The 14,499-nt window shown below is 39.9% G+C and overlaps 1 protein-coding gene across 1 annotated transcript in view; it reads left to right on the top strand.

The window, feature by feature from the left end:
* The first annotated feature begins 811 nt into the window (after positions 1 to 811).
* Positions 812 to 14,499, top strand: part of LOC100746963 (BTB/POZ domain-containing protein KCTD1) — a 40,651-nt gene continuing 26,963 nt past the window's right edge. Inside the window, exon 1 of the mRNA XM_003487744.4 lies at positions 812 to 1,095. The gene's annotated coding sequence lies outside the window, so the exon portion shown is untranslated. The remainder of the gene's footprint in view (positions 1,096 to 14,499) is intronic.

Genomic DNA, 14,499 nt, shown 5'->3' with positions numbered 1-14,499 from the left:
TCTCTCGGCAAATACGAACGTGAAAGAGCCATCGACAGCACGAACTGTGCAAAAAAGACGAAACGAATTGATATACGGACGACGAATACCTACGTCCGCGTATAAGAAGAACCGAAGCGTGCTCCGGGCGCTTATCAAAAGAGAAACGCCTCGGGAAAAAGAAAGGAAGGGAATACTGAAGAAATAGAACGAGGAACAGGATGACGAACGCGATAATCTAAATTAAAGAAGCTAGACATCGGATTAAGGGATCGAAACACCGAGGAGATACCTCGGGCAGCAAACGGGATGAAGTTGTTTCTCCGTTGATTAAATTTCATTTGCATCGCAACAAAGTTGCTCGGCTATCTACCGAGGTCTCGCCACCCGAGCAAATAAAATTGAAATTATATACATGAACGATAGAGAATAAAAATGTTTACATATGGATGTCGATCGTCATGATGAATCTAACGCACAGATCGAATCTGATAAGAGAACCGTAAGCTGGCTATAAAGAAGTTGTGTAAAAGAAAATGTAGTAAATGGTAGTTGTGACGATGATAGCCGCGAATATCGAATTGACCGCAGGGCGTCCAACGGGGTTGAAGCCAATTGACACACAGTAGAGTAGGATGACCTCGAGGGTGAAGAGGATTGCAAGCTCAGGGCGCTTACCAAAACGCCGCGAGAGAATAAGAGAGAGAGTGTGAGGGAGGGGGGAGAGAGGGAGAGATATTAAAGGAAGAAAGAGGCGTTGGAGAGGGGAAGACCAACGCGACGTCGAGGTGGCTAGAGGTGGTGGTTGCGCTGGTAGTGGTAGTTACAGTGGTGGTGGAAGTAGCGCGAACACTGTGACGCCGGCGAAGACACTTCAGTCCCATTAAAGCTGCAGTGGAGTGCGGCTCGCGCTCGTTTTACCTCCCGAAAGAAGACACGTGAATCGTGACCACGTGGATCTGTGCGTGATACACGAGTTTCCCGCGCGTTACCTCCACGGTGGCTCGAAGCAAGTGTTGAGTTTTTCTTTTCCTGGTGAAAAGTCGGGGGATTTTTGTAAGTCGTCGCCGTGGACACGAGAACAACCGTCAACCTGGAGCCCACGTGTCAAAAACGGTGGGTGTTCAACTACTTTCTTGCTTTCTTCTATCGGTTATTTATATCGAATTATTAGGAAAATTAAGTGGTATGAATGTTTCTTAATATTTTTAAGTAAATTGAGTTAATTCGTTGAACTTGAAGCGAGGCAAATTATTTTTCTGATGTATTTCTAGGACTTTCATCGTTTAAAAATCTATAGGTGCTATTTTTAATAAAACGAGTTCTATTGCTAGGGATAGGAATAATATATTCTATATATATATATATATTTTTTTAGAGTAATGCATAATTTTTCAATGCGAAAAATGTACCGATAGGGTATGTGGATTTATAATCGGATCGTTGGCATATTGTCAAACTTTGATTACAAAAAGGGAGAAAAAAGACAATGTGCGAAGCTAGGCTGCTTCCTAGAACGCTCGTTCCTTCCCGATTTATCTAATCAGTAGTTTTACTTTTGATCCAACTGTACGGCAACTAACCAACCGGTGAACAATTTATAGGATGCAGAACATTTTATCTAGACACAGTTACCAGATAGCACACAACGTACTTCTCCCCTCATCAGCTACCGGTTTAATCTCTATTCGACGATACTAACACGTTCTTCGGAAGATTCTACGTAAACTAAAATATAAAGAATTAGATCCAGAGTATCTACTTACTTTAGCGTAAATGTGATTCGATATTTCTGAAGCAAGTAATTAATGAATAGTCCATGGTTGAGTAGTAGTCAAAATAAATCGATCGTGCATTTATGCGAACCATAAATTTATATACATTTAATATCAGTATACTTCGCCGATTGTACGATATTTATAAATATTACTTGCACACCGTTTTTTTTATTTACTACAACATTTACGTACCAATTAATTAAACCCAATTTAGTAAGTTCCGAATTATTCAATGGTACCTTTATATGACTACAAAAATTTGATACTGCGACATTGAAAAGCATACAGGCCGATGAAAGATGTTTCATTAGTAAATAACAGTATATGCAAATACTTTTTGCAACTACTTCACGACTATCTACTTCACGACTCACTACACAATGCGAACGTGGAACAACTTACAAACCATCAACAACGTCCATGGATTAGGATAATTATGCGGAGTCGATAGGATGACGATCTCGCGACTTTATAGATGCGAGGAAAAAGCGTAAGTCGTAATATTTGAACGGTATCCTACGAATGCACAAATAGACAGAGTAGCGAAGGCACAATGAAATTGCTCAATCATTGACTGCATTCCGGCGTCATCGAACAATACTTATGATCAATTATGCATCTCGCGTCCACAACAGTGACATATCGTGCCGCGTTGCACGGAATTCGCTTTCGAGAGTTAATGCAGTTTATAGAGCTAATGCATCGTTTTTAGTTTTCTTTCTTTTCGTAGATTGTGAACGTCTGACAAGAGCTAATAGAAAAGAAAATTGGAAAGCCTTGAATTATATAAGCTTTGAAAAATAGCTTGAAATACCGCTTTGTACTTATAATTGTAATATGTAATTTAATACATCACTTTCTATTTCTATGTTTCTTATTTCCTTTTCCCTTTCGTGAGAATCAATGTGTGAATTTTAATAGCAGTTTGGAATTTGACTAATTTCGTTTTTGATCTAAGTAAAGGAGAAAATATTTCTATAAATGTCGTTAAACAGTATTTGATAACGTAATTCCTCGAGAGAACATTAGATCGTTGCTCTTTGTCCTAACAAACATCAACATCATTTACCGTGCACATCATAATTCTCGAAACACGACAAGATTCCTCAGCACGCGTGAATCTTGGATGAATAAATTACGCGTACAGTCTCAACATCTTTTCCACAAAACTTCACACAACATCATCTCCTATAACAAAGCTATAGAACGAAATTCCTGTTCGTTTTCCTACACAGTCACGTTCAACGTGGGATGTTATTCCAGCGAGAGAAACACGCTAGAGAAAATACAACAAAAGGAAAAGGAATAAGAATGAGGCGGAGGAGAAAGGAAGGAAAGCTCTCTCTCCAAAGCGTTTCGTGTCTTCGAGTTTACGAGAACCGCCTCGACGAGGACGAGCTCTTAAATTTTCTCGCGTGAGGCGTTTCGAGAGTTACGAGGAAGCGATCGAACCGTATCGAACGTCGAACGTTCAAAAGCTTTCGAACCGTGGAAGAAAACGTTCCAGTTCGTTAAGACGCGTTGCTATCTGAAATAATTACCGTGCTGTCATCCGGAGACGTGCAATCCGTGACAAAGCGAAGTAACGGTTCGTATAGAGGCCCACGCATTCACGTTAGAGGAAGCACGTTTCTCTCGAAACCGTGGCAGAAAATGACGAAACGGTGAACGCGATTTATCTTTCGCCACGTACGCTACGTGTCTCCTTACCGGTATCCATTAATTTCGTTACCAATTCAAAGAACCATATTGCCTCGAAATTTCTTCGTTTTAACCGTTCCGCGCGATCGATTCTTCGATAGATCGAACCAGGGGAGTATCGTTTCTTTTCTTGAGAAGATCCGGTTAGCCCGTGGCGAGACTCGCATCAGTCACGAGTCTGACAATCGCGATATCAACTAACTTTCAATTACCAACACAACTCGTATTGCCCTGGTATTTTATACATTGCATTGGTGAGATACTCCTTTGTCGTGAATTCTCTATTCTAATTAGACACTCACCGTGACGCAATTTTCATTCATAAAGAGGAGATACATATGTTTACCCTAGATTTCTCTCTTCGTTTCTTATTTATCTGTTTTTATGATGCAGCTTCTATGTGGATATAGAATGGCATTGTGAGAAGAATTTTCAATAGCAGGCAATGTTTAAGAGTGATGATGTTGAAAGCAAATGAAACAACAGGGAAGAATATAAAGTAGGTTGTTTTGTCTCTCCCGTTCGACTACCGTACTTTCGTCGCGCGTCTTTCCAACGATTTGCTTTCTCTCGTACATCCACATACGCATCCGTAGTAACGTAACAATAGGCAAATATTTTAAGCTTTTCTTAAAACGTAAAAACTTCTTCTGCAAACATAAAAACAAGGATAATACCGCTACATAAAAGTTGGTGAACCGCGGCAGAGCTGAGATAATTTGACTGTGCAATACGCTAGATCTCACACGCGCGTATCACTACATTATCTCACTCCATTAAATTCCTATACAATCGATATATCGTACGCGAAGCAACGTTAAATATTACGATCACCTTGCTGCGCTTCCACAGGAACCAAACATTTTCACGATAAAGAACGACGCTAAAACACGCCGACAAAAAACGCGACAGGAGAGAGAAGAACGAACAAAAGGAGGTTGTAGAAACCGAAGAACACGCGTCTCTCGGCGAATTTCCGCGGGAAATTCAACCAGATCGCGATAGCGTTTGGAACATCGGAATCGTGAGACGATCCTCACGAAATTGGAAAACACGACGGAGACGCTGGTACTGGAAACTTTTGAAACCGGTTACCGGTGCCGCGGCAGAGGTACTCGACGTATACCGATAGCAAAAGCAGGGTAATGGAAGGGGTGGTTCGCAGGCAGTTGGAGAAGGCAGGGGTACAGCACCCGCTAGCATTTCAGAGAACGGATGTGGAAGGGATGTGGACTCTGCGGAAATTGTGCTGGGGTAGGAAAACGGGGGTTGGAAACTGACCCGAGGGATCGCCCAAGGCGCAGACGAGCTCTGCAGTTGCCGTAATTAGAACCGAGCGCCTGGGGCACCTAGCCGACGGCTGACGAGTCTCCAGCGGACCGAAATTATTCATGAAGCCGCGCCACCCACGGCGAAATTTTCCCGTAAATATTTTCCCTTGTCCGAGATATCGGGCCCCGTGATCCGCGCGGCACAAACCTACGCGTATACTCGTACGTATAGCGCATAGAAATGATACAGCCAGAGAGTAAATTAAAACATTAACCCTTCCGCTACGCTGCCTTCCGGATTGAAAACATTTTTAGTTTATAGAGGCTGAGAATGTCTCTGGTAATCTCCAAAAACTTCAAAAGCTATAAGAAGCGATATTTCATTCTATATGAATTTTGTTTTAATCTCATTGCTTCGTAATAATATCATCGCAGTGTTGTTTGTAACAACTGCAAAGAATAACTCATCCGTGTTTTGCACACTGTTGGAAGAATAACGAAACGTTTAATTGCATTTAGTTAACTTCTAGCTAAGTTATTGGTTTCTGAAATAAAGCAACTATACCGTTTTAAAAAATTTATGAGGTTAATTATATTGTGACACGAGTGAATGAAAGCAAAATAATTCTTTCTAACAAATAAGTTTTTGATACCTGAGATTATAGAACTATCTTGAAAAGTAGAGTAGCATACCTGGATGTTTGGAGTTTTCGAGTTATGCACGATGTTTCATTCGGTGAACTTTTTAATAGACGAAACAGAGAAAGAACAGTTGAATGAAATGAACGGTAATAAGGTATCGACTAAACGTAACAATATAATATCAACATGAAAGGAAACTGGAAACGTTTAACGATTGTAATCGAGCAGAGATTTTAATCATCGGTAGCAAACCGATTTCTTTTGATATTTATCGGACTTTACGATCAAGGCAAATCAAACAGTTCCGCACCGTTTCCCATTTCTAGATTTAAATAGAACGTTCGATGGTAATGCTTCTTGCGGTTTGAAAACTAAATTCGACTAATTGTTATGTGTCTAATTCCATATCAATCGACATGAATATGAAATAGTGCAATTAAAATAATCATAGCTCGTTAATAAATCAATTACCAGCTTAATTACAGTAGTCGAACACTCGATTACCGTACGATTATCAATCTATCTTCCTCAAACGAGGATCGTAGAGCATATCTAACTACGTAATGCACGTTGCAACAGCAATGTCGGATTACAAAACAGCCGAGTACCAACCAACAACATGTGGCTGAATCGTCGGCACATTACCAAAGCAATAAAATAACGACCACCGACCGCGTAGCATTCCCTCGCGTCTTATCCAATCGATTAATTACCGTGATTACATCCATTCGACCGCCAACTGATCTTGTATCGATCGATCTCATCCAAGTCATACTTCTGTCACTTTCGAGACGCGATCATTTTTAAATCCTCTTTCGGTTTGATTTGTTGTTGACAGACGTATCTGCGGATGAATCGTACAGGTCGTGAAACTGTCAGGGATTACGATACACGTGTCAGATTTATCTGGAGATTTTTGGATTTACATGATAGATCGTGTCACGTTTCTTTTTCTCGGTTTTCAAGATTTCCATTGAAAGCGGGCGATCTAACACGAAGATACCGGAAAATGAGAAATCGTAATAAGCTTACTTTATGTAGAATCACATTAATGCAATATGGAAATTCTGTTTATGGGAAGTCGATCTATTTGAATGAAATTTTAGTTTTGGCTCGATTAAATGAACTCTTGCTGGCTGAGACTATTTGTTGGAATTCCTATTATACAAACCCTAATTATATACTTCAGACAAACAGAGTTCTACTATAGGTGCGTGTATTGTATAGAATCGTCTACGCGAATGCGAAATCTCAAGAAAATCCCTTTATGCTAAGTTCTAGAGAAAGCAACACGTGTGCGTAGGATTATTCATATAGACACAAAATCACATGAAAATGCCTTTTCACAAAATCCCCAACTTCAACGACGAAGGACCACACGCATGAGCACGGAATTGCATTTAAATCCCATTACCTGAAATCCTTAACATCAATGACAAAGCACTCCTAAACAGAGAATAGCCTATGAGAATGGAGAATTTCAAAAAGATTTGTGCTGTAAAATTCGAGATAATCTTCCAACAATAAAGGAGCACATATGCGTATAATTACCCATATGAGCACAAAATCTGAAGGAAATTCCTGTGCGAATCATTCCTAATCTCTCAATGATGAAGCAACACCTGAGCGTAGAAGCTACATAAAAAATCATCGTTTCCGAGCGATTAAGCAGTGTAGATAGATAGAATTGCCTATACTATATAGAAAATCTCAAAAAGCTCCTTTATTGCGATATCCTTAACCCGTAATGATAAGACAACGTGGTACTCAATTTATATCGCGTTATAACAAAACCACAAACCAATTGTTCGACATAAAACTCGTAATCTTCGAGATAAAGCAACATCGATGAATAGAATTGCCTATTATAACGTACGAGGCAAAAATGTGAAGAAAACTCGCAAACGCATAAATCTTAACCTTTCGATATTAAAACAACCGGTGCGCATAGAATCGCTGACATTATCATAAAATCGTCTACAAATTCCTTTACGCAAAATGTTTAACCCTCAACGATAAATCCACTCGTAGACATAATACATAAACAGAAATAAGCACGTGAATGCAAAGTCGCGAGGAAACCCAGAAACGATATCAACGAACGCGATAAAAGGCGTATACAGTTGGTAGATCGACATCGCGCTTGACGCGTGTTGCAAGAGGCGTGTTGCGCCGCATGAAATTCCATTCTCGGCCGGTCCGTGGCTTTACAACGCGCCACGTCTCGGTCAGAGTTTCCGTCTCGTAGGGTAAGTAGGTGAGTAAGTGGTGGGAATAGGCGAGGATGAAATGGAGCAAGACATGCATTGGCGCGTGTCGGGAGTGCCTCCTCGAGTCTGTCCGCGAGCTTGTGCACAAGCCAGGCCGCGTTACGTGGGCAGCCGTGGCCTGCCTCTCTGAATACCTGGCGTCGACCAGCCTAAGTAACGACGCGTGCAACCGCCTCGTAGGTAGATATACCTACGTCGTATCTGACTGCACCACGACGTATCGCCACCAGGCACAACGAGCACGACCAAGCTAGAGATTTACACCGCGAGAGTCGCCAGCCAACCAACATCCTTCTAGTAGCTCTGTATCCTGCCGCGTGTGTTGCCAGCGTTAAGACGACTTTAAACGGTAAAATATAGAAAAATCGAACGGACGGATTTATTCGACTATAAAAGAGGCGCGCAGGAGAGTCCTGACTCGCGACAAGCGTTTAGGCCGCGCCGCTTTGTGCCAGTGTTGGCCAAAGTTATGTCCGATTCGGCCGATAAAATTTGTTGTAATCGGTCGTGGCTGTGCCGAGCGAATATGTTTTCTCCGAGGATCGTGTTCGATCGGTTTTTAAGAATGTTACGACGTATGTTGCGTTGGCGGTATAATTGAGCGATAATAAGCGCTTTTTGTTGGCTCGAGTGGTAGTTTACTTTATTCCTGATAGGTAATTTATATTTATTGGTGGGGTCTCTTAACCCCTCGCCGTGGGATAGCGAGAGTCTTATATATTATAGTTGTGGATTATGCGAGAGTCTCGTTTGTGTTTGTCAAGTTTGAATTTCAATCCATATCGCGTGTAGTATCAATTAGTAATACAATATCATTAGTATCGTGATATATTACAAGGCAAGCGGTTAATTCAATTTACTCTATAGATGGATACCGTCTCTTTAAGAGGATGATAGTGAGTTAACTGTCTAATAAAGATTGCTACAAACGATTTCGCGGTATTAATTACGAAACTACAGGATCTGATAATACATAGCAGCAGTAATCGTAATATATACATTGCTTCATGAGAGATATAAAACTGTCAAATCACTAACAATTCAGCGGTATAATTTCACGGTACATCGTTTGCTTTCATCAAATCTAATGGAAAGAATTAATCTCCGCGTTTCGTCCAAACGTGCTTAAATGGAACGTGCCCAAATTCATGGACTCAATCTCCTTTCATATTCTAACAACTCGATGCATAACACCAAACATCTTCGTACCAAATTTGTCAATTCAATAATATCATAATGCAACATAAAATGCGTGGAACGCCAAAACTCGTAATCGAGCAGACAGTCTATCGAATAACAATTTAAAACAAATACTGCAAGGATACACGTTTAGATACCAACAGTGCTAAGATCTCTTAGGATGGACGAGGCTCGGAAAGATTTACATCGCGGCTGCTTGCTGCACGTGCGCGTGTACGCGGTTGTCGTGATCAATGAAAAATATATAGAAACCCGACAGGGATTTATTCGCCAATAAAAGGGGACTTTCCGTAGGCGAAGCGGACTGTTAGGATGCTGGATTTCGGGCAAAAATACGAGACGCTGATAAATTCTACGCTGTCAGATAGAGTTGACGCGATTAAACCTTATCCGCGAGTACACTGTAAATCACGCGTAAAGCACGCGTAGGATGAAACGGTGCAAATCTGACGAACATTTAGTGCTTTCAATGCGTAGTCGTAATCCATGGGATTACAGAAGATTAATGTTGCATAAAGGAAAAAGTCGACGATGACACCGAGTCACACCGTTAGTCGCTCTTTAATTGTCCAAACAATCGCGATGTGAGAATAGCCTAGCTGTTGGTAAAGTAACGCTAAACTCGTGCGATCGTTCGAGTGCCTGTATCGTACAAGCTGTTTTCGCACGCGAGATTCAACTACCTGTAACGATTCGTTGAAAGTTGTGTAATTTGTTTTATCGCGTACAGTTAGTCGATCATTAGAACAACTTTGCCCGATACCGAATACATAGTTAAAATAATGGCCGTATTACTCGCTAACTAGCTTTTAATAACGCTACCTTTGCAACGCTCGGTTTAACTATCAACTTACTTTTTTGTTTACCCTCGTCTTTGAACAAACGCCGTTCGATGCGAGTTATACTCCTTATCGCAATACAATTACTTTAAAGGGTTGACAGCTGGTGTAAATCATTAGCAAGAAATAATTAAAGGTAATTATAGCGTTTGCAGCGTTCCGTACACTGTATTTAGTCTTCTTTTTTTTGACATGGCAAGCTGGTAAGACCCGCTAACACTTATTAATGATGGTGATGATCACGGGATGTGTTAAGAGTTGACTTATGTAAAATGAATTAATAGTAAGCCTGGTTGAAAACAGGCGTTGAGTAATTGATATTGAGTTTAGCTTTCCAGGCAAAGTGAAATTTTTTAGCTTGTAGAGTAATACTATACTACATTCTGTCTCTGTGACTGCATACAAATATACCCCAATGTGCATATTCATTGACAACCCATTTCCATTTACGAGAAGAATAAAACCAACTCCATCAGATTATCCCATAATAAATGTTGTCCCGGGACGAACTTATTTTAAAATGAAAATCCCCATTTAAAGCAAGAATCGTCTCAACCGATACATCATTTCTATCATTGCATATTAATCACAATCTATAATTATTTCGGGATAGTTTAACCAAACTTGCAATCGTAAATAAAAATGAGTCAAAACCCGCGTTCTTACATATTTTACCACGAAAGATATAGAATATAGTTTCTACAGGAATATCATCGAACGAACGAAGAAATTCTTTAAACAAAATAACGTACAAGCAAAAACGATTCTCGAACTTATTTCTCCCGACTTTGAAATGACCAAATCAAGATCTTGTCGGAAAGCAACATTTACTACATGCTGCTAAAAGATAAAGCCTTTCGTACTTGTCACACGCCTTGTCTCACGCAGCAAAAAAAACTGCACACGAGCGTTTTCATGTTTCCTTAATAAAAGATCGATTGCTCGCTGATGCTGCCTACCCTTCCATGATGTATCGCGGCTTAATTGAAGCTCCTCTAAACGAGAATTAAGCGACAAACGCTGGCGTGTGCTCTGAAAGGATGAGCGAGACTACGTGCCAGGCCGTGGCATCGATAAATTTCAGACTACCTACGTAAGTGTTCGTGGTAACTGCGAGCGCAAGCCAAACCGGTCGGCACGCGCTTCGACCATCCGCTATCGAAGCAACGTACATGTACCAAAGAAAGGAGCCACTCTCCTTGTTCGTTCTCCTCTTCTTTCGTCTTTCTTTTTCCTTTCTTTTGCCTTCTTTTGTACCTCGTGCCACCAGCTTTCTGCTCTTCACGCCATGTCAGCCTTTTTCTTTCCCTTTTTTCAGCTTATTTGCGCAACCGTACACGGATAATCGCTGGGACAATGAATACACGATCGCCTCTTCGTTTCTTTTGCGTTACTCCTTCAGCGACATTACCTTCTTCTGTCGCGTTCATCTTTTTGCCATGTTTTCCTTACCTGGCGGACACACCGTCATTGACATTTCGACTTTTTGCCGCTTCTTGCAACGTGACGCATGAAGTCAAGAGTTTTTGTACATACGTGCCACACTCTCTGCAAGCAGACGTTTTGCATTTTATAACGTTATTCGTTTTCTGTGGTATTTTCTACTAATCCATATTCAATTTTCGTGTGAATATATTATCAATTTCTGTTATATTGGAATAAATGTTAATCATAGATAGAAACCAAGGTATCCTGGCGAGATTAAGAGGACAGTGTGTTCGAAAGTATCCTTTAGGAAGATTTCTGGAATGCTATAATTTATCAAACAATTCTGAACTCTATCGAAACATCGTTGTACTCTACTATTAAAAAGGACTCGATAAAGTTAAAAAGGAAAAGAGCTTTTCAACAGGACAAAACTGTATCAATAGAAAGCAGGTAAGAAGCCAAAATTCTTAATTGCTACGTTTAACTCCATTCGCCAAACCGTCACTTACTCGGGTCCTTACAAATGCTTTTCAATAACAAGAAATCGAGTATTCTCCAAAATTACTAGCAAAGATTCATTGTCGCAGAAAGTGATAAAACTTGTAGAAGCTTTCAAAGCTAGCCGATAAATTGCAGAATCCTACCAAAATAACTAATGCATTATTATGCATTATTTATAAAACTGCTAATTTTATGGAAATACATTGTCTTTAAATTGTTTCGAAACTTCGCTATGAAGTCTTCAACATATATTTGCTTCTTGTAATGCAATAACCATAATGATTTCTAAAACGAGTAAATTATAATGAACCAAGATTTAAATATTAATCGTAACTAACACGAGTACATTCTCCAGCGGAAATTCCGCCGCGTTTCTTCGCTATAAGCTCCCTCAAGAATTGAAGTAACTTCTATGCTAAAATTCTCTACTCATCAAGGAAAATTGCTTCTGCTTGATTACCTCGCTAAAGAAACGTTTACAAATCCAGCATGCTCATCGTCGTTTCGCATCTTTCTCCACAAAGCCAGCGTCATGATCTACACGCGACACATTCCCGTCCAGTTCTTCTCCCTTTACCCCTTCTACCTCTTCTTCTTCTTCTTCTTCTTCTCCTTCTTCATCTTCATTACATCACATCCTTCTGACGTGCACACGATTAACTAAGAAGGCTTCATCTATCTCGTGAAAGCACACCGACGCTTATTAAACTCCGTAATAACTACCGTGCCATTCCTGACCGATCCTCAATCAACGAAACCAACGAGTTACTCGCGAACTGGCGGATGTGGGTCAGTGCGAAAGCTCGCTAGCAGGAAGTATACCGTTAGTCAAGGACGCTGTTCGGCGGACGTCCTGACAAAAATCGCGATAACCCTTTGATCTTTTAATTAACGAAACGCGTTGGGGGCCTTCTTCCGGTTTTCCACAGTCAACATACTCGATCTTCCATCGTTGTCGATTTAATTTCCAAGGGAGTTGTATATAAAAATAATGCCGTTTAATAATGAATTTTTCCAAGTTGAGAATTAGGAATTGCTAGCGGAATTTTATTTATTCGTTCAGTTGTTGCAGTCCAAATATTTCCGGCGTTGTAGAGGATAATGAAATCTTGATGGAGATTTGACGTTAGAAAAGATTTCGTGTTAAACGAAGAGAATCTTCGATAAATATTTCATTCAGTTTCCTATGATACTTCTAATAATAATAACTTTCTAATAATACAATGGTAATTTCCTATCAATCGTTCAATGCGTATTTAAAATTTACACAGCTATACAAACTCTCTGTATACGAGTAATGCAAAAAGTTATTCACGAATTAGCGTAACGATTTTCTCCTGTATTCTATTGTCCGTATTCTATTTTTCATGAAAATATACGAAGCAAAGATCACAAGTCGCAAATTCGTCCTCGATTGATAATTGCACGAACCAGGTTCTCCAGTCGAGTCGAATGAAAGTTGATAAAACGCAACTTGACGAGATCGTGCCGTCGCTATTGCATTATAGTAAACGAGATATTTTACTTACTTGCTTTTTCTCGCTAATAGAGGACCCACTTTCAACCGAACGTGCCACCTCATTATGATAAATTCATTATCATTCCAAATGCAGCAGATCGTCGAGTGAAATTCATTTATCCAATGAACGAGGAAAGTGGCGATCCTTTCAGCGATATTTCATCGTCGAAAACCAGATTTCCATCGGTATGCGGTTCGATTAATCGAATACAGGATTTATTATCGTCCGGACACGCGGTAATTTCATCGGAGGCGACGAATGCCAGCGAAAGACACTTGTAAAAATGGAGAACGCGGTCGTTTTCACGCGTCGCTGATCGACGCAAGAACGCTTGTAAAATACAAACAATTCGATTGCGTCGTACCAGTTTTCGCGAGTCGCGTGAAAGAAAACGAGAAATGCAAAAACCCGTGTAGCCTCGACAGAAATGCGTAATTATATAGGTGACGGATAATATTGGAAATCTTTACGTATGAACAATCATAAGTAGTACTTGAGCATGTAAATGCTGTATCTTTCTTCGCAGTTCTCTTTCCGGAAGACATTACTCTTGCAGAAACGAAATTACGCTTACGGTGGTATTACGATTAATTAAATAATCTTGGTTTAAGCTATGGAACTGTTTCTGTCTCCAACTCAAATTCTATCATTTTTATGAAGTTTGACGCAATTAAAATATTCATAGAATTACGATAAATCAAATATTTTTTCTTGTAACTATAGAATTTATATTTCGTATCTAACTTGTGTAACAGGCTTGTACAAACTAGCTGCTGTTCTGATACAGAAACGAAAGTTTTCGAACATTTACCCCGAAAGATATTTACGAATATATTATATCTTCCATATGAAACTTTTTAAAATATCATTAGTACGTAATAAAAGACGGTTGCATTCCGTAATTACATCGGTAAAAGTTTAAACCAATTGGAAAATGTATATAAAATTATAGCAATTATTACAAATATGCGTTTAATAAAAGATCGGTATACATATAACTTCTTTATACATTTGTAAATTCGTTTCAAGTTTTACAAATACCATCATGATACTCGTGATCGCGCTGTCAATGAAATTGTAAAATGCTTTGTACAACGCACGTAACATATTCGTAAAAAGTTTCTACAAGTGTTGAAATGCTCCCGAGAGCAACTGTATAAAATACAAAGAATTCAATCGCGTCGTTCCAGTTTCCCAGCCGCGAGAAGCGCGAAAATCCGTGCTGCCTCGGCGGAAATGCACAAGGATATACGTGACATATTAGCAGAACGCTGGGTTTCCCTTTAAAGCACGCGTTTCGCGCGGTATCCTCGCTAAATAACGACAGGTCACACCGACTAATTTCTCTGAAAAGACGGTTACGAGTTACG

This window comes from Bombus impatiens, unplaced genomic scaffold (genome assembly GCF_000188095.3).
Source record: "Bombus impatiens unplaced genomic scaffold, BIMP_2.2 scf_0197, whole genome shotgun sequence".
NCBI classification, from domain to species: domain Eukaryota; kingdom Metazoa; phylum Arthropoda; class Insecta; order Hymenoptera; family Apidae; genus Bombus; species Bombus impatiens.
The sequence above is the reverse complement of the archived record's forward strand: the minus strand, read 5'-3'. Positions and strand labels throughout refer to the sequence as shown.